Here is a 22,690-nt window from a genome sequence, read left to right as displayed (position 1 = left end):
CGTACTGTGTCTGCTGCTAATATAGACTGGATGATTGATAATGAGATGAAATCAATATATATATATGTATGTATATATAATATCACTAGTACTGCAGCCGGACAGGTAGATAATATATTTATTAGGTAATGATGACTGATGACGGACCTGCTGGACACTGTCAGCTCAGCAGCACCGCAGACTGCTACAGTAAGCTACTATACTATACTAGTAGTATGTACAAAGAAGAAAGAAAAAAAAAACCACGGGTAGGTGGTATACAATTATGGATGGACTGCCGAGTGCCGACACAGAGGTAGCTACAGCCGTGGACTAACGTACTGTGTCTGCTGCTAATATAGACTGGATGATTGATAATGAGATTAAATCAATATATATATATGTATGTATATATAATATCACTAGTACTGCAGCCGGACAGGTAGATAATATATTTATTAGGTAATGATGACTGATGACGGACCTGCTGGACACTGTCAGCTCAGCAGCACCGCAGACTGCTACAGTAAGCTACTATACTATACTAGTAGTATGTACAAAGAAGAAAGAGAAAAAAAAACCACGGGTAGGTGGTATACAATTATGGATGGACTGCCGAGTGCCGACACAGAGGTAGCTACAGCCGTGGACTAACGTACTGTGTCTGCTGCTAATATAGACTGGATGATTGATAATGAGATGAAATCAATATATATATATATGTATGTATATATAATATCACTAGTACTGCAGCCGGACAGGTAGATAATATATTTATTAGGTAATGATGACTGATGACGGACCTGCTGGACACTGTCAGCTCAGCAGCACCGCAGACTGCTACAGTAAGCTACTATACTATAGTAGTATGTACAAAGAAGAAAGAAAAAAAAAAAACCACGGGTAGGTGGTATACAATTATGGATGGACTGCCGAGGGCCGACACAGAGGTAGCTACAGCCGTGGACTAACGTACTGTGTCTGCTGCTAATATAGACTGGATGATTGATAATGAGATGAAATCAATATATATATATATGTATGTATATATAATATCACTAGTACTGCAGCCAGACAGGTAGATAATATATTTATTAGGTAATGATGACTGATGACGGACCTGCTGGCCACTGTCAGCTCAGCAGCACCGCAGACTGCTACAGTAAGCTACTATACTCTATAGTAGTATGTACAAAGAAGAAAGGAAAAAAAAAAACCACGGGTAGGTGGTATACAATTATGGATGGACTGCCGAGTGCCGACACAGAGGTAGCTACAGCCGTGGACTAACCTACTGTGTCTGCTGCTAATATAGAGTCTAGACTGGATGATAAATTATTGATAATGAGATGAAATCAATATAATATCACTAGTACTGCAGCCGGACAGGTACTATATATATTTATTATGTAATGACTGATGACGGACCTGCTGGACACTGTCAGGTCAGCACAGCACCGCAGACTGCTACAGTAAGCTACTATAGTAGTATGTATAAAGAAGAATGAAAAAAAAAAAAAACACGGGTAGGTGGTATACAATATTATATATATATATATATATATATATTATATACAATTATATATATATATATATATATATATATATTAAACTGGTGGTGATTGATTATTAAACTGGTGGTCACTTCAGGTCACGTTGCAACTTGCAACTAGTACTAAGCAGACAATCACAAAATATATTATTATACTGGTGGTCAGTGTGGTCACAACAATGGCAGTGTGGCACTGACTCTGGCAGCAAAAGTGTGCACTGTACGTTATATGTACTCCTGAGTCCTGCTCTCAGACTCTAACTGCTCCCCACTGTCAGTGTCTCCCCCACAAGTCAGATAATACACTTACAGTCACACTATCTATTATCTAATCTAGTATAAAATATCACTTCAGCAGCAAGTAGTATAGTAGTATACAGTATAGTAGTACTCCTCCTAATAATGCTCCCCAAAATACTGTGTCTCTCTCTTCTCTAAACGGAGAGGACGCCAGCCACGTCCTCTCCCTATGACTCTCAATGCACGTTTGAAAATGGCGGCGACGCGCGGCTCCTTATATAGAATCCGAGTCTCGCGATAGAATCCGAGCCTCGCGAGAATCCGACAGCGTGATGATGACGTTCGGGCGCGCTCGGGTTAGCCGAGCAAGGCGGGAAGATCCGAGCCTGCTCGGACCCGTGTAAAAAACCTGAAGTTCGGGCGGGTTCGGATTCAGAGGAACCGAACCCGCTCATCTCTAGATTGAACTACTATAAAATGTGAGTGATTTGAAGTCAATGTGCACTTTGTTTTAAATTAATCTGGCAGTAATCTGGCAAAACATTAGGAGAAATAAGAGGTTGGCTAGATGGCAATATAGAATAGTAGTTAAAGAAGGGAAAAAAAAAAGGGCCAGTAGGACAGATAGACTTGCTAGGTAATGGTAGGGGGGGGGGGGGGGGGATACAAGAAGGTGACGGAATAAAAAGTAAAGAGGAAATCAAAAGTTTTTTCAGGAAACCTTTGTCACCAGTGGAGCCGCTATGGGAGCTGGAGAGGGGCCCAGCAATGCTTCCACAACACTCCCTAATACTCCCTACTGTGGTCTGAAAAGAAAAAAAAAGTCTTCTGAGGTATATGCATATATTTATAGGATGCCTCAAGTATATTCTCTTCAGAGTAGTTAAGGGGACCCAAAAGCCTACAGTGGCATCTCTAGGTCCCAATATAAGTTTTGCTATGAGGTATGGCAAAGAGTGACATAGCCATTGGGGGTTCATCATACTAAGATAATGCTCCCTCTAAAATAAAATGTGTCCACAGTGACACCTTCTGGATGATACAAAGTGTCCATGGCACAGATGCAGATAATCAGGTTATCATCAGGGCTGGAGTGAGCCCTTTATTTTATTTCAAGTCTGGTTGCACTGCAGTTAATATTTGGTGCAACTAAACTGTCATCATGTTTGTGCGTGACAGCAGAAAGGAAGGAGGTGATGACCAGCAGGACTCAGCACCAAAAGTGTTTCGAGCAGCAGCACATAGCTTTTTATCTGTACTGCAGAGCTAGGACTGTTAATTAAGAAACACTCGTGTAGAAGAGTAGCAGGCAGGGGCAGGCTGGGAAGGGGTGCATTCTGGGCTGCCTTGATTGTGGTCCAGCAGTGAAGCTTTAAAAAATTGTAGGCCTCTATTCCTGCTCACCACGAGAAAATGACTACTGCTCTCTGTAGATTCTGCACTAAGCTTAGGTTTTTTCCCCTGCCTGCACCTGCCCTGAAATTCAGGTTACAGCTTTTTTGTAAATACTGTATAACTTTTTAGAAAACTGGTGCAAAAACATGAAAAGGTCATTCAAACTCTCCACATTTGCAGTCACTCTCACAATAAATACACACATGATATACAGTAGTTAAAAGTGACCTTAATAAAAAGGACATTACAGTTATAGTTATTGTAAATTCTGGGATACTGTCTATATTTTATGTTTGTCATTTATATTCTGATTTTACTCTATGGCAGTCACTAGGATGCCATTTGTACTGTATTGCTGTCACTAGAATGCTAACTATTGTTTGGCAGTTACTGGCATGCTGTCTGTACTGTTTAGAAGACACTGGGATGCTGTATGTACTCTTTTGGCAGACGCTGGGATGCTGTTTTGAGAGAATGCCAGCCACGTCCTCTCACTATCATCTCCAATGCACGAGTGAAAAATGGCGGCGACGCGCGGCTCCTTATATAGAATACAAATCTCGCGAGAATCCGACAGCGGGATGATGACGTTCGGGCGCGCTCGGGTTAACCGAGCAAGGCGGGAGGATCCGAGTCTGCTCGGAACCATGAAAAATGGCTGAAGTTCGGGGGGGTTCGGATTCCGAGGAACCGAACCCGCTCATCTCTAGTGCGGATAATTAATTATGTTAAACAATTGTGGTGCACGCTTTATAACTTCATATCATTGTGCCAGTGTACCTGATTTTCTACAGATCAATACGAAGCAATAGTGCTAGCTGCATGATGAAAAATGGTCATTGCTTTTGTTGTAGGAAGTTGATGAGACATGGCTAAACAGGGTATTACTGGCAAAGTGCAATAAATCTGTAGTAATGTTTCTGAAAAAAAAATAGATATGGTTAATTAGATTACCTATATTTAGATGCTTGCCTGATTTAGGGGTACAAATGTTAATCCTTGGAAAGAGATAAAGTTGAGACAGATAAACTATCAACCAATCAGCTCCTGTCATGTTTAAACAGCCTGGCAGCTAGGAGCTGATTGGCTGGTACTCTCTCAACCAGGCCTGCCATCAGGGGGGTACTGCGAGCACAGCTTTCCCAGGCCCGGCCTCTCTAACAGAGAGGGGAGGGCCTGGGCTGCTCATGCTGCCACCCACCCGCCGCCTGTCCGGTCTGCCACCGTATGCCTGGCGCCCGCAGGCTCTATTGAAAATGTCCCTCTCAAGATGGCTGACGCCTCAGAAGAGTCAGTTATTGAAGATTCTAGAGGAGGCTCTAGTATCTGTAATAACAGTCTCTTCTGAGGCGGCGTCCATTTTGGGAAGGCCCTTTATTTACTTGAAGCAAGCTGACAAACAGTTTGCTGCGGCGGCAGGGAGGAAAGGGAACGAGCAGAACCCCTGACAATGAGCAGGTACTGGGGCATTACTGTGTGGAGCATAATATGCTGATAGGGGCACAACTGTAGAGGCATATGAATTTTTTTTATTTATATATATATATATATATATATATATATATATATATATTTATTTATTTATTTTACGGGGGGAAGATGCTGCCTATTTTGTCAGTATGGCAGCCCTGCGCACCACTTTATCATTCTCAATGGCTTAGTGCATTTTCAAAATCCAAAAATATACTGGTAGGGTAATTGGCTCCCAACAAAATTAACCCTAGCGTGAATGTGTCTGTGTGTACATGTGGTAGGGAATATAGATTGTAAGCTCCACTGGGGCAAGGACTGATGTGAATGAGCAAATATTCTCTCTGTAAAGCGCTGCGGAATATGTGTGCGCTATATAAATAACTGGTAATAATAATAATTTTCCCCATAAAGCCTCTCTAAAGCCTTATAACCAAACTGGAACATTTTCACACCATCCTGAACAGTGGCAGGACAGTGGTTGGACAACAGGTGATGCAGAGGCTGATTGGAGCTTGCTGAACTTTCACCTGTGGCTCAGAGTTTCTTTATAATTTATGCTCTGTTGGCCTTTTGCTTTGCTCTGTGCCTTATTAGCCCAGAGAAACTGACTTTGGCATCACTTGACTTCCTCTGTATCATGTGGTCTTCTTCACAATGTAGTAAGGATGGTCATCGAATGGTATCATTTACATCTGTACTTTACATAATGGCAGGAAGCAATTGATGGAAAATCTTTGATGGATTATAGAAACACACAACAGGGAATGAAGCAAAGCAATGTGTGATGGGGAAGAAAACATTGCTGTGTCACCATTGGTTCTCTGCCATTGATGGTGAAGAAACATTGAACCTCCAACATTGATGGTAAACCCATAGCAAACCATCAATTGTCTCTATCCATTGATGGTCAGGGGCCATCTGTACAACTCAGTATTCATGCAGAACCAGCAGAAGTCTATTGAATCTGGATTACTTCTTTCTCTGGGGAAATCACTTGACGATCCCTGCTTGATTCATAAAAGTGTGATAAGGATTTTGAGGTAAGTAATGGATTGTCAGTAGTACTCACATTGATGTGTAAAGGAGTAGAGAACAAATCCTTTGTGTGCAAGATGGAGAAATTGGGGGGGGGGGGAATTGTGGAGAAGCCATAAAGTACATTGGGCCCAGGAGTGTATCTAGGAGTCCAGGTGCCCCTGGCAAAGTAAGGGACTGGCGCCCCACCATATTTGAAATACAGAAGGCACATGTTCAAAGAGAGGCATGATCTTGTGGGAAAAGAGTGTGAAAACACAATAGTAACTCCAATTCAAATTACGCTACACAGTTGTACCCCTTATACACATTATGCCACACTGTAGCAGTGCCCCTTACACATTATGTCCCTCCTCAGCCAGTGCCCCTGGTGAGTGCAATCCTGGCCAATGGGTAGATACGCCCCTGTCCCCAAACCCCTCCCACCACACAACCATAGTCCCCACCCCCATCCCAGCACATAACTATAGTTCCCATCCCTCTCCCAGCACATAGTCATCCACCTCCTCAAGCAAAAAGCCATATTCCCACCAGCACATAGCCATAGCCCCCCCAGCACATACTCATAGTCCCCCAACTACATAGCCATCGTTCCCCGAGCACATAGACATAGTCCCCCAGCATATAGCCATAGTCCCCACAGCACATAGCCCCTGACAATGCTAAATTCCTTTGTCGTATAAACAACCCTTTTTGAAGTCTAAGAACACTGTACGCTGTTTACTTAAGAAGTACCGTACGGGTACGCTGGTTGCGTAACGATCGCTCCGCCGTAGGCGAGACGCTCAAGCGTCACGTTCGCTCACGGCCCAGCGATCACAGGACAGCACGTTATTGGTTATGACTAGAGTAATGATTCGCTATGGCGTAGCGGACGCTCGAGACCACGAAGAGATCACCAGCGGCGCAGACGCTCACAACGCTATACCTTTATGTCTAAACCTTATACCAATGAAATGCACAGAATACCTTAATGTGAGTACAGGGTGTAAGTGCAACCTTGTGTAACCTGACTAACTACAAAGCTGCTTGAGCGTCACCGACGCTCAAGTGAACACTTAACACTATAGAAAATACACAGATAACTGTTTAGGGTCCAAAGCCTATTAACTGTATTATATCTAATATACTTGTAAAAGGGGATAACAGTACAAATGATACACTACAATATAACAGAGACTTCCTAACCAAAATACAATACTATCTAATACAATACAATACTAGTCTAGGGGAGATGTGAGAGAAAAGAGAAAGGAGAGAGAGAGAGAGAGAAATGGAGAGAGATGAGAGAAATTGGCTCACAGTAAGACAATGATTACGGAGAGAAACTTACGCACAAGGGTAAACGATCGCATGCGCCTGGACATCCAGCACCCGATTTTCAGCAATGAGAACCGTTGAAGAGTGAGAGCTGGATGTGGTCGGCCTGCCTATTTATGCCCCACACACAATGCAATCCTACAGTCCCTACAATCCCATTGTCCATTGGACGTCGGAATTCGGCCCTGCATCATAACAAAAGGTCATAGGTTGATTCATACAGGTGGGCTGTGACGATTTCAAACAGCTCAGGTGGGTGGGGAACTAGGTTTCCCGCCGCATACCTGAGTATGAGTAAATAGTAGAAATGGACATAAACTTCTTATGTCCATAACTATTCGCACGAGCGATTAATACGCTCCAAACCAACACCGGAATATTGCTATTTAAATACTCTTCCGATGGGTACCAAACACTACTGCATGACTCCTGTTAGACCCTTCCTACGATACAAAGAGGGATTCCTCAGCTCAGGGACATTCTATATTAACCAAACTTTCAGAATCTATCAAAGGGACCATGATCTACAAACTACATTATTACTGAAAATATGTAACGAATGAGTCGCACGCTACGATTACATAAACTCTACCGTAAATACGCATACCGTGCGCCCGCGGGTGCACGCTGTTGCGGGTATGCGCCTTCACGGGAGAGTGTACGCATGCGCAGCGCGGACCAGCATGAGGTGCAAATATGGCAGCGTGTATAGGGATATTTTTCTGACTTTGACAGTCCACCCTTTGTCAGTCAATAATAACTGCCACTTCCTGAAAACATTTCAAAAGGAGAAAAATATATGTCAGTGGTTAATTCATTTCCATGGTTGGGTGAGGGAGGAGAGAGGAGTAGGTGTGAAGAGGGTATGACCTAGTGAGAAAGCAGAAGCATGTGTGTATGAGTCCATGTTTGGAGGGTCATGTATCATCGTGCCGTACGTGTGGTAAATCAAGCTTCGAGGTATTGCGAAGTATACATTTGAATTCCTTCTTATCCCGTACTAAGGGCCTGTGGATGGGCTGTCAAACTCTACCGAGCTCATTTCGGCTTTCAGTTGTAACAAAATGGGGATGCACATTTTAGTTGATGATACATGAATGGGGGAGGTATGTGGTTGCTGATATCTGTGCCTGTATTCCCTATCGTCTATGTGTGTCATTTACCTGAGGGTTGTAGAGATGAAGATAAAGAACACTTATGGAAAATGCAATGATATTCTATGTCAGGGAAATGTACATCTGTCGTCGAAGTTTTGTTCGGTATCAGTTGAAAGTCGTCTTCTTTGCGCTGTATTGCTCCTTGGGCATGAGCAAATAGCTTTGTCAGTGCCATCAGATTTACAAAAATGTTGGGCTAGCGTGAGTTTAAAAATACTAGGGAAACTGGGGATCCATGGCAAAGTTCATCAAGTGTCCATATCATAGGTTGTCAAAACTTCATCTTTGGTGCTTGTCTGTTGTCTGTATAGCGTCTCGTCAACTTCCTCGTCCAAGGGGGGTCTTTGTATCTTGGAGAAAAGCAGAAAAACAGGTGAAAGAAACGGACCGTATAATCGCATTTTCATCACATTCTGGTTTCTATCATTGGGTCATAAATCAAATCCAGGTTAATTACGGTTTCCTCACTCCTCAAGCTCATCACTTTTGTACTTTGTTTGCACCTCATTAAAGCCTGCCCGCATCTAAATATCAATCCAATAAATATAACAACACCTAAGATACATAGTAGAAACTTTCCAACATCCATTATGACTCCTTGAGCCCAGTCTCCTAAACCGGAGAACCAATTTCGCGGGTTCAACCATGACACCCAACTAGTCAGCTCATTACCTACAGCAGCAAGGGTGAGATTGTGTTTTCGACGAAATTCCCACTTCAATTGGAGAATATCGTCCATCTTTTGGTCTATGACCTCTACCGGATCCTCGGTGCTATTTGTGATATACGTGCAACACTTTATGCCATACTGTGTTGCCAATGTAACACAATATCCGCCTGTTACTGCTGTAAGATAATTAAGAACCATCCTATGCTGAACTAGTTCTGTTTTGTAAGCTTGAAGTTCTCTTCCAGTGTATCTAAACGTGTCATCATACATTTCAGTGATATTATCTAACAAATTGGCGAGTGCGGAAATGTATCTATAATTCATCACTCCTCGAGCGGTACGAGTGAAATCTAACGCTACCAGAACCTGAATCCCGGTGGATTCATGGATAAGATCAGAGGCCGGATGCTCTAACCTTTCTGACAGTTGTCTTTTAACTCGGTGCTCGTAATGAGTGTGAGTATAAGGAGCTTGGGCACCACGGTGTATGTCCTTCATTTTGTCATGTGTAACAGTCATCACTTCAGGCAATACTTTTCCAATATAACACAATCCTTCAGAGTTTGGGGCAAGCCACTTGTACGCCTTTCTCCCGCATATGAAATATGCATCATCGGGGAGAACATATGGGACGGAGAAAGACATTACCATATTACACACCTTCCAGGTGAAATCTCCTAGCCCTAATTCTTCCATCTGCTTAATGCACGTATCAGGTTGTACGATATGTGCACAGTATCCTGGTGATACTTCTCCAACTCTAGTAATTCTATTTCCTAAGGTGTATCTATACCGGAAAGATTTTCCTCTACTGGCTCTGTGGCGTACAAGCTCTGTATCTGTAGGCATTCTATCTGCTCTGTGTGAAAAGGTCATGGTAAGGTTGCTCCATGACACTTCCCAATTTCCCGGCTTACGGGGATTGGAGATATTAAAACATAAGAGGGACCTATCCACATGGTATTGGTGGAGCTTCAAACTAGGAGGGCTGGAGATGTTAAATCTCCGGTCCACCGGTCTCCCACCACTTAGCTCAAGTACCTCCCCTAACGTTAAAGGAAATGGTACTAGCCCTGATTTGCTATGACCCTGAGGTACTTGAGAGCATACCCAACAATCTGTTTGGTTTAACACGTTACCCACTAAGGAGTGATGGTCACTCAATGGATGCTGGTCCATATGGATATTAAGACTGGATTGGCATTTCTTTATGCATCCATCTTCAACCATTGTCACAGAGCCTACAGATACAGTTTTTTTTCTTTTTGAACTAACAATCCTTCAAAGAAAATGTTTACAGATAACATGGTTGTTAGATCGTGCCCGGTACTCGCCTTTGCTTAGTGATTGGGTTGCTATTGGAAATTTACACCTCCGTCTCAGTCATCAGGACCTTTCTGGATCCTTTCTCGACCTCGCTGGTACTCTCACCGAAACAGACTGCTCTGGTCAACATCATGGTCAACAGGAAAATCCATATCACAGTCTCTTGGGGCAAGTCCATCTTACAGGAGGAGAAAAGAAGAAATTTGTAAAGGGGGTATAAGAAATCAGTTTGAGGGGGAGAGAACTTGTTACGATAATAAGTTCTCTCGTCTTGTTGTTCTTCTTGTTCTGCTGTCCTCTCAAAGGTGCTGTCTCTCAGTCTTCCAAACGAACATTCTGGTGATGCAATATTCCTTCCCAACCGACGATCTTTCTGTAAGGAGCAAAAATCTGGCATTACCATTGGTCCAACTGAGGGGTGACATAGCATCTTTAAACCATGGAAACATGAGTGGGAAGAGAGAGACAACAAAAAAAAAACAAAAGAGATAGAGAACAATTCATGTGCATATATACATTACATAACTCGACAATAACCATCAATAAGAAAAGAGAAACAAAGCATTTTTAAACATTGTCAACATTAAGAAAACATTGTTAGCATTAGAAAAACATTGTCAGACTTATTAGGCTGTCATATCTATGTGTCTAATGGTCTCCTTGAGCAGTCCCTCCCCACCAGCACCTGCATTACTCCACTGTCTGTATCTGGCCAGAAATACATTGTGGCGGAGGTCATGCTGGGGTTTGGTAGACTTCTGCAAGGACCAAGTGGATATGCAATGTGTGAATTCTTACCACTACTCGTCAGAGATGGGGATAGAGAGAGAGAGAGAAAAAAAAAAACATTTTTCACAAATACATTTACAACTTTTCACCTGGTCATTCCTGTGTCTTCAGTGAATGACCTCCCACTTTGTTAACCGTTACCTCAGGCTTACCATCAGTCCTAATGATCACCTTTCCTGACTATATATTATGGGTGTGGCCCAAAATTCTTCCTATATGATCCCTGATTATAATGGTGTGTGTTGTAATTTTGCTCATTTCTTGGTCTAGGGGGTCTAACTTTATGTGGGTTATTACAGTTGTTGGCATAATGCCCTTCTCTTCTACAATGGTAACAGATCCTTGGCTTTCTCCGAGTGTCAGTGAACTGGGGTCTTGGCTGATTTGATGCCTCCTCAAACGCTCGGATGCTCATCATCATCAACCGTTTCCCCTGTTCTTCCCTGATTCCTTGGTTTTCATGATTATGGTGTTGTCTTTCTCTTGATCTACAATCTCTTGCAAAGTGTCCCTTTTTATGACAATTGTAACAGACTTCCATATCTGGATTTCTCGCAGGGGTGTGGGGCTTTTGTTGGGGTGGTCTTGTGGTTAGGGCCTGTATATTTGCTGCCATTAACTTATCTCTTAGTGACTCTCTGTATCTGGTGATATTCTGATCATGATTAATGACGGCCTCTCTTAGTGCGGTCACCGAGATATCTCTCCAGTTTGGGTTGGTGGTCTGTACCTTTGTTTTTAATTCATCCTTTAAACCATTCATTAATACCTTAACCGCTATTCCTTTATGTTGTGCATTTGTCTTGATGTCTGCGATCCCAGTGTTTCTAGCCATTATTTGCAGTGCTCGATTGAAATAATTAGAAACATTTTCCCTTTCGTTTTGCCTTATGGAGAAAATGTCATTCCACTTGACAGCGGCTGGGAAATATATTCCTAACTGTCGGTTAATCTGCCTAATACATTCCTGATTGTGTTCCTCCATACAAGGTACCTCCGTGTCTAGTTTACAATCAGCAATGAATTTTGCAGGGTCAACACTGGAGGGCAAACATGCCCTCAGCACTGTCCGCCACTCTTGGTTGGTGGGTCCTGTGGCGTTTCCTAGTTCTTTAATAAACCTTTGACATTTGGCTAGATTTTTCCTAGGATCAGGAAATTCAGACATAATTGATCTTAATTCGGTCCGGGACCAGAGACAGTGCATTGCACTGTCCTTGACGGGAATGATTCCCTGATCGTCAGTCTTCCCATTGGGGACTGAGATCACCCTTGCCAGATCGAACTCAGTTACATCATCTTGTGTTGGTCTTACATTTTGGGGTACATCTGTTTGTGCGTGATATGAAACATTGTACGTACCTGTGGACACGACCTCACCTGACCCTTCGTTAGGGGGTTTGATTATTGCCTTTACCAATTTGGTCGCGTCCACCTGGATGGCTTTTGTGATGGTTGCTGGAAGAGGTGCTGACATCGTTCTGGGCTCACTTTCTTGTTTGTATTCCTGAGGGAAGTTTGACATGGGGTGCAACTTGCATAGGTTAATAGTTGTACATTCAACAGTATTACAATAATCATTGTTACATTTATTACACTTATTCTTATAATCTTTATTACAGTTGCTAAGAGCGTTTTTATTGTTCCACCTTGTGCTTTTCTCCGCAACCACAATCCTCCCTGCTGCCATATCTCTCCCCTCAAGATAAGAGTCAGAAAAGTCAATTGAATCTCTTTGTAATTCACCTTCCTGTTGCCATAACTGCAAATAATCATAATGTTTACTTCGTCTCTTTGTTGGTTCAATGAGACATATCCTCCTCCTTAAATTTTGTAACACTTTTGGGCTAAAGCTGCCTATATTTGGGAACTTCTCCCCATCATGTACAGTCATTCTCTCCCATTCATCACATAAAACTTCAGCGTGATTTCCATATTTCTCACACATCACATATCGTGCCGACCCGACTGGCCGGTTCCCTAAATCAACCCGAACCGAGGTTGATCGCCCCCTACCTGAACAACTGGCCCCCATAATCTGCAGGTGTTGCTTACTACTCCTTTGATCTTTATATCAAGGTTTTCAGCGAACCCTTACAAACAAACCAAGATGTCCTGGGCAGGCTGGCGGTGGCGGTTTACCAAGTACCCCACTCACTTCTCGCCCACGTTGGCCAGTACTGCAATCACTGTAACCAGAGCTGCTGTACCCAACTCAGGGCCCCTGTGAACCTGTGTTTACTGGAACATATGAGGGTTACCCGCAGGACACTTACTCTTTCCAGTAAAGGTGGGGTTGTTAGATAGTTCCTGAGTGACCAGCGAACTTCCCTTTAAAAATAAAAAATTACACAAATCACGTCAGAATGTACAAATAGCGTTTGTGACCACTTTACTCTAATGGTATTAGGTCAGATTACTAACTACTGCACACAATTACGTGCGGTCCAATCGTTCAGTACATAAGCACTACCTGTTATGTACTGAGAGATTAATGGAATCGATGTTTCCGGCCGCGATTCCTTCAGCATGAGCTTGTGGCCTATATGGGTTCTGCACCAACACCCCAGGCGTTGTGCCTCTTGTACCTTTATAGCGGACCTCTTTGTCTATTTTACCTGTTACCTTATGACCTCCTGGTCTGTTACCGTCTGTTAATGACCTCCTGGTCTGTTACCTTAATGACCTCCTGGTCTGTTACCTTATGACCTCCTGGTCTGTTACCTTATGGTCCTCCTGGTCTGTTACCTTATGGTCCGCTATACTCTAATGCTCAAATATTATTTAACCAGGGATGCCTCCCTAGCCACCGTATATGTCACTTACACGTGTGTCCCTTGACGAGTACCCGACTTTCCTTTTGGTTCAACCTCTAAGTTATATAAACTTATGTGATAAAAACACACTCACTCAACACATGTACACTTTGTTTCTATATCTATTTCTGCGCAGAAATTTTTCTTCAGCCCAGCAGTGTTACCAATTTGGAGCAGGATCTGTTAAACTAAATTTCAGATTTTTCCAAAAATAGATTTGCGTTATTTACCGCTGTGCGTTACTTATCGCCTTTGCGCTAATTATCGCTTTGCGCTAATTCAACTTTTCGTGACTTGAGCTACGTGGGCGTAACCGGACGCTACGTTGCGTAATGTACGCTGCGTGCGTCTGCCTCTGGATTGCGTACGCAAGTCTTTTGTTAGGGACACGTGTACGCAAAACAAAGATCCACCGTAACACAATTTCTATTTTTATCAATGTAGATGATCCCTGATCATCTACCGCACACCACACTGACTGCCTTGTCTCCCAGACAAGCCGTGTGTTGGTCTATATTTTAACTATTACCTCTACTATGAAATAACAGCAAATCTCTTTTAGCACTTTCTATCAACTATAAAAATTGGCAAACAGGAATAGTGATATACGAAATTGAAAAAGAAATGCAGATATATATGTATGCGTGCGTGTATACGCAAGACAGAAGAGAAATAAAACAGTTTTAAAAGACACAAGCGTTTTGTTCTTACTTCCGGTTCCCGGATTCCTTCAGCACTCTTTATCTAAGCGAAGCAGACGCTTATCCCGTCAGCACTGCGAGACAACCTCCCACCCTTTGCTGGGGGATAATGTCTGCTGATCTACCTAGTGCAGATATGAGAAGGACAGGACGAGTCCCCCAATTGACAATGCTAAATTCCTTTGTCGTATAAACAACCCTTTTTGAAGTCTAAGAACACTGTACGCTGTTTACTTAAGAAGTACCGTACGGGTACGCTGGTTGCGTAACGATCGCTCCGCCGTAGGCGAGACGCTCAAGCGTCACGTTCGCTCACGGCCCAGCGATCACAGGACAGCACGTTATTGGTTATGACTAGAGTAATGATTCGCTATGGCGTAGCGGACGCTCGAGACCACGAAGAGATCACCAGCGGCGCAGACGCTCACAACGCTATACCTTTATGTCTAAACCTTATACCAATGAAATGCACAGAATACCTTAATGTGAGTACAGGGTGTAAGTGCAACCTTGTGTAACCTGACTAACTACAAAGCTGCTTGAGCGTCACCGACGCTCAAGTGAACACTTAACACTATAGAAAATACACAGATAACTGTTTAGGGTCCAAAGCCTATTAACTGTATTATATCTAATATACTTGTAAAAGGGGATAACAGTACAAATGATACACTACAATATAACAGAGACTTCCTAACCAAAATACAATACTATCTAATACAATACAATACTAGTCTAGGGGAGATGTGAGAGAAAAGAGAAAGGAGAGAGAGAGAGAGAGAAATGGAGAGAGATGAGAGAAATTGGCTCACAGTAAGACAATGATTACGGAGAGAAACTTACGCACAAGGGTAAACGATCGCATGCGCCTGGACATCCAGCACCCGATTTTCAGCAATGAGAACCGTTGAAGAGTGAGAGCTGGATGTGGTCGGCCTGCCTATTTATGCCCCACACACAATGCAATCCTACAGTCCCTACAATCCCATTGTCCATTGGACGTCGGAATTCGGCCCTGCATCATAACAAAAGGTCATAGGTTGATTCATACAGGTGGGCTGTGACGATTTCAAACAGCTCAGGTGGGTGGGGAACTAGGTTTCCCGCCGCATACCTGAGTATGAGTAAATAGTAGAAATGGACATAAACTTCTTATGTCCATAACTATTCGCACGAGCGATTAATACGCTCCAAACCAACACCGGAATATTGCTATTTAAATACTCTTCCGATGGGTACCAAACACTACTGCATGACTCCTGTTAGACCCTTCCTACGATACAAAGAGGGATTCCTCAGCTCAGGGACATTCTATATTAACCAAACTTTCAGAATCTATCAAAGGGACCATGATCTACAAACTACATTATTACTGAAAATATGTAACGAATGAGTCGCACGCTACGATTACATAAACTCTACCGTAAATACGCATACCGTGCGCCCGCGGGTGCACGCTGTTGCGGGTATGCGCCTTCACGGGAGAGTGTACGCATGCGCAGCGCGGACCAGCATGAGGTGCAAATATGGCAGCGTGTATAGGGATATTTTTCTGACTTTGACACCCCCATAGCACATAGCCAGAGCCCCGTAGTACATAACCATAGTCCCCTCATCACATAGCCTTACTCAACCCCAGCACATAGCCAAACTCCACCCCAGCACACAGCCATACTCCTGCCAAGCACATAGCTATAGTCCCTCCACCCCAGTATATATCTGTAGTCCCCACGGCACAAACTGTAGCTGTAGTCCCCCTAGCCCATTGCTGTAGTCCCTCCACTCCAGCACACAGCTGTAGTCATGGGTTCAATTCCCACCTTGTCCCTAACTGTGTGGAGTTTGTATATTCTCCCCATAAAAGCATGGGTTTCCTCCGGGTATTTTGGTTTCCTCCCACAATCCAAAAATATACTGGTAGGTTAATTGGCTTCTGACAAAAAATTAACCATAGTATAAATGTCCTAGGGAATATAGATTGTAAGCTCCACTGGTGCAGGGACTGATGTGAATGGCCAAATATTTTCTGTAAAGCACTGCAGAATATGTGTGCACTATATAAATAATTGGTAATAAATAAATAATAATAATTCCCCGCCACCCCACACATAGCTGTAGTACCACCCAGCACATAGCCGTAGTCCCCTGACCCCAGCACATAGCTGTAGTCCCCCCACTACACCGTAATCCCCCACCCCAGTACATAGCTGCAGTCTCCCTACCCCAGCATATAGCTGTAGTACCCCCACCCCATCACATAGCTGTAGTACCCCCGACAGCACATAGCCATAGTCCCCCTTCAGCACATAGCTGTAGTCCCCCAACCCCATTACATAGCTGTAGTCTCCCCAGCCCATAGCCATAGTCCCCCCCAGGACATAGCCATAGTCCCCCCCCCACCCCAACACACAGCTGTAGTCACTCCCCCCAGCACATAGCTGTAGTCCCACTAGCCCATAGCTGTAGTCCTTCCTCCCCTCCCCCCCCCCCCAGCAAATATCTGTAGTACCCCAAGCCACAAACATGCCACCGAGCCCGAAGCGCAGCGAGCCAGCAAGGGAATGCATTTCAACAAATTTGGGTAAAAAATTTTTAAAAACACAAAATAACACAAGGTTACGCAGTGAAAATAGTTTGTGACATGGATAGTAAATGAGGCAAAATTGTAAAAGCGTGAAAAAATGCTAAAAAAGCACGTCAACCTTTTGACCATCGACCATATGGTGTCGCCCTAATGACTGTCTATCTTTTAATTGTCTGTCTATACATTGGAACCCTCTAAAAATGATAACTAAAAAAAATACAATTTGTAGAACTATTAGTGATATTGAGACATATTTTGTTTAAATCAATAACATATTTTTTTATTTTAAATTTAAATACAGGGTATATGTTAATCTACATATTTTTTTCGTTAAATTTAATTTTAGGTAGCAAAATGTCACTTTAAAAAAGTATTTATGAGAGTTTAAACTATGACAATCAACATACAGAAGAGGGGTAAACACAATCCTCTTATTGACCTTTTCTGGAATAAATGTGGAGGGGTGGCATGGCAGATTGCATGGGGAGATAAGACCAGGGAAGCGTGAGGGGGGTAATGCCAGCAGGTACAATCTCAAATGAAATAAACAATATCAGGAAAATAGTTAAAATTTAAATAATCTCTTACAAGTGAATTTTCCCACTTATCCTGGGTTAGACTGGCCCACAGGGGTACAGGGGAAACCCCTGGTGGACCCACTGCTTTCTATAGGGATCAGGATCCAGACTCTGCACTTGAATTATACATTATACATATGTTACCTTATACTTCACAGGACTTTGTATTTACTATATATATTGTATATTTATAAAGGGGCCCAGGCCATGCACACGCTAATGGTTAGCCTATCCTCTGTGGATGCTGGCCACACCCCTAAGAATAGGCCCCTATCACGGCATTCCCCGGTGGGCCCTTCATGCCCCAGCCCGACACTGCACTTATCTCACATATGACACTTGATTGAATGTCTTCAGAATGGGCAAAATACAATAAATTGTAAATTACGGTGATTGTAAATACATTTTTATTAGAATTAATATTCAAAACAACAATTTGATTAATGTAGTACAAAATATATCCCTTTTGTATTCTGTTTTGCAGTCCCTTTCTGTTTCAAATAAATGTTGAAATATATTTAGGTACATGTAAATAGTGTTTAGGCTGTGAGAGGATTTTTTTTTCTTTTTTTGCCGTTTACATGCTCTCCTGGAACGCTCAGGAAGATAGCAAAGCACATGACTGTGTATTACAATCCTTTATGTCCCAAACTTGGACGTTACAGTCTAGGCTTTAAGTATCCCCATGCTTGAGCACAAGTGATTTAATATGTACCTCGATCAATTTGATTTAATTATCTAGATATCCTTAAAACCTGAATGTAATGGCAGAGTTAGTGAATTCTCTGTATGCCACACCTACACTACTAACTAAATTACTCAATGTAATTTCTCATACGTCCTAGAGGATGCTGGGGTCACATTAGAACCATGGGGTATAGACGGGATCCGCAGGAGACATAGGCACTTTAAGACTTTGAAAGGGTGTGAACTGGCTCCTCCCTCTATGCCCCTCCTCCAGACTCCAGTTTTAGAATTGTGCCCAGGCAGACTGGATGCACTCTAGGGGAGCTCTACTGAGTTTCTCTGAAAAGACTTATGTTAGGTTTTTTATTTTCAGGGAGGACTGCTGGCAACAGTCTCCCTGCTTCGTGGGACTTAGGGGAGAGAAGTATAACCAACTTCTGGTGAGTTCAATGGCTCTGCTTCTGGCTGACAGGACACCATTAGCTCCTGAGGGTCATGATCGCTGGGCACTCCCGGATGCTCACTCCCGCAGCCTGCCGTCACCCCCTTACAGAGCCAGAGGACAGGTGAGTAGCAGAAGATCAGAAGACTTTTCTAGTAATGGCATTCTGAGGTATCGCGCAGTGAGTGGTACGCTGCGCGCCATGCTCCCACACATACACAGGCACTGCAGGGTGCACGGCGCGGGGGCGGTCGCCCTGGGCAGCATAAATCCTCATTAAAAGTTAACTGTCAAGAGGGGACATTAGTGCCTGGGCACTGTCCTAACCCCCGCCAGTATAATTATTTGTTTAATTTGAGCGGGATAGAAGCGCGCCATTATGGAGGCGGAGCTTCTTCCTCACTCTCACAGCTCACTGCTTGGCGCCATTTCCTCTCCACAAGGCTGCAGAGACGCTGGTCCTTCCTTACACTGCTGACAAGTATCAGGGTGCAAAAGAGGGGGGGCGCAGTACATATTGGCATTTAAAAGCGCTACAGGTCTGAGGCATTTTTTTGTGTTTTCAGAGTTGTTAGCTGGCACTGGGTTTTGAGCTGGCAAATCCTCTCTGTGTCCCTCTGACAGACTTTACTGTGGGTCTGTCCCCTATAAGCCCGGTGTGTCTGTGGGTGTTTGGTATACGTGTGTCGACATGTCTGAGGCTGAGTGCTCTTCCCAGGAGGAGGCTGTATTAGGGACACAGAGGATTGTGGGGGTGACCCTGTCGGCACCGCCAACTCCTGACTGGGTGAATGTCTTTAATGCGAATATGGCTCTTATCAGTAATAGATTAGATAAGTCTGAGTCTCAGACCCAGGCGTGGAAAAAATCTGTGGAGGATATGTTATTGCAAGTCCAGGACCCCTCGGAGTCGCAAAAACGTTCTTTTGCCCAGTTGATGAATACTGATACCGACATGGACACTGATTCCAGTGTCGACTATAGTGATTCCAGATTAGATCCAAAATTGACAAAGAGCATTCAGTACATGATTGTGGCTATTAAAGATGTATTACATATCACTGAGGACCCTGCTGTTCCTGATAAACGGGTCTGTGTGTATAAAGAAAAGAAACCGGAGGTGACGTTTCCTCCCTCTCATGAACTGAACGCTCTATTTGAAAAAGTCTGGGAAAACCCTGACAGAAAGTTTCAAATTCCCAAAAGGATTCCAGTTGCTTATCCTTTTCCCACTGAGGACAGGAAAAAGTGGGAGTCATCCCCCATTTTGGACAAGGCCCTGTCACGTTTGTCTAAAAAGGTGGCTCTCCCAGCACCAGGCACGGCGGCCCTAATGGACCCAGCAGATCGTAAGCAAGAAACTACATTAAAATCCATTTATGCGACCACGGGTACGCTGCTCAGACCTGCCATTGCATCTGCATGGGTGAGTAGTGCTATTGAAAAGTGGGCAGATAACTTGTCATCTGATATAGATACACTGGATAGGGATAGCATCCTCTTGACGCTGGGTTATATCAAGGACGCTGCAGCATACCTAAAGGAAACTGCGAGAGATATTGGCCTTTTGGGATCAAAAAAGGCGGTCTCGGCTAGGCGAGTATTGTGGATTCACCAATGGAATGCTGATGCAGACTCTAAGAAAAATATGTAGTCTCTACCATATAAAGGTGGTGTCTTGTTTGGGGATGGCCTCAATGATTTGGTATCTACGGCTACCGCGGGTAAGTCATCTTTTTTGCCTTATGTTCCTCAGCAACAAAAGAAAACGCACCACTATCAAATGCAGTCCTTTCGGCCCAATAAATACAGAAGAGGGCGAGGCTCTTCCTTCCTTGCTAGTAGAGGGAGGGGAAGAGGTAAAGGATCAACAACCTTGTCGAGTTCGCAGGAGCAGAAGTCTTCCCCTGCTTCTGCCAAATCCACCGCATGACGCTGGGGCTCTCTTGCGGGAGTCCGCACCGGTGGGGGCACGTCTAAAACTCTTCAGTCAGTTCTGGATTCGTTCGGGCCTAGACCAGTGGGTTTTGCAAATAGTGTCCCAAGGGTACAAACTGGAGTTTCAAGACGTTCCCCCTCGCCGATTTTTCAAATCGGCCTTACCAGTTTCTCCTCCGGACAGGGAGGTAGTAAGCGAGGCTATACAAAAGTTGTGTCAGAATCAAGTCATTATCCTGGTTCCCCTGTCACAACAGGGAGAAGGCTTTTATTCAAGCCTTTACGTGGTCCCGAAGCCGGACGGCTCGGTCAGGCCAATCCTAAACCTGAAATCCCTAAATTTCTACCTAAAGAAGTTCAAATTCAAAATGGAATCTCTCAGGGCAGTGATCTCCAGTCTGGAGGAAGGAGATTTAATGGTTTCGGTGAACATAAAGGATGCCTATTTACTGTTCCCATTTATCCTCCGCGTCAGGCTTACCTGACATTTGCGATTCAGGATTGTCATTACCAATTTCAGTTGCCATTTGGTCTATCCACGGCTCCGAGGATTTTCACCAAGGTGATGGCGGAAATGATGGTTCTCCTTCGCAAACAAGGAGTCATTATTATCCCGTACTTGGACGATCTCCTGATAAAGGCGAGATCCAGGGACCAGTTGGTGCGAAACATTGCACTCTCCCTGACAGTTCTTTAACAACATGGTTGGTTCCTAAACTTGCCACATTTGCTTCCAACAACGCGATTGTCGTTTTTGGGAATGATACTGGACACAGAACTTCTGAGAGTTTTTCTTCCAGTGGAAAAGGCTCTGGAGATCCAGAGTCTGTCAAACAAGTTCTGAAACCAGCAAGAGTGTCAATCCATCAATGCATTCGGTTGCTGGGTAAGATGGTTGCGGCCTACGAGGCCATTCAGTTTGGCAGGTTCCATGCCAGATTGTTCCAGTGGGACCTGTTGAACAAGTGGTCAGGGTCCCACCTACACATGCACCGGAGGATAATCCTGTCTTCCAAGACCAGGATCTCACTCCTGTGGTGGCTGTACAGCTCTCACCTCCTAGAGGGGCGCAGGTTCGGGATCCAGGACTGGATCCTAGTAACCACGGATGCAAGCCTCCGAGGCTGGGGGGCAGTCACGCTGGGAGAAAACTTCCAAGGAAGATGGTCAAGTCAGGAAACGTTCTGGAGTTAAGAGCCATTTACAACGGCCTTCTGCAAGCGGAACATCTTCTTCAAGATCTACCCGTACTGATCCAGTCGGACAATGTAACCGCAGTAGCGTACATAAACCGTCAGGGCGGAACGAAAAGCAGAGCGGCGATGGCAGAAGCCAAAAGGATTCTCCGCTGGGCGGAAAAGCATACAAGCGCTCTGTCAGCGATTTTCTTTCCAGGAGTGGACAACTGGGAAGCAACTTCCTCAGCAGACACGATCTCCATCCAGGAGAGTGGGATCTCCACCAAGAAGTCTTCATAGAGGTGACAAGTCATTGGGGAGTTCCTCAAGTAGACATGATGGCATCTCGTCTCAACAAGAAGCTTCAGAAATATTGTTCCAGGTCAAGGGACCCTCAAGCAATTGCAGTGGATGCACTGGTGACACCGTTGGTGTTTCAGTGGGTGTTTGTATTTCCTCCACTTCCTCTCATTCCAAAAGTTCTAAAGATCATAAGAAGAACAAAGATTCGGGTGATCCTCATTGTCCCAGACTGGCCAAGGAGGGCTTGGTATCCAGATCTTCAGGAATTTCTCATAGGAGATCCCTGGCCTCTTCCTCTGCGCGAGGACCTGTTACAACAGGGGCCATGCGTGTATCAGGACTTACCGCAGCTATGTTTGACGGCATGGCGGTTGAGTGCAAAATCCTAGCCCGTAAGGGTATTCCCAGTGAAGTCATTCCCACACTTTTTCAGGCCAGAAAAGGGGTAACGTCTAAACATTACCAAAGTATTTGGATAAAATATGTTTTTTGGTGTGAATCCAAGAAGGCTCCTACGGAAGAGTTTC

This window comes from Pseudophryne corroboree, chromosome 5, assembly GCF_028390025.1.
Source record: "Pseudophryne corroboree isolate aPseCor3 chromosome 5, aPseCor3.hap2, whole genome shotgun sequence".
Classification (NCBI taxonomy): domain Eukaryota; kingdom Metazoa; phylum Chordata; class Amphibia; order Anura; family Myobatrachidae; genus Pseudophryne; species Pseudophryne corroboree.
The sequence above is the reverse complement of the archived record's forward strand: the minus strand, read 5'-3'. Positions refer to the sequence as shown.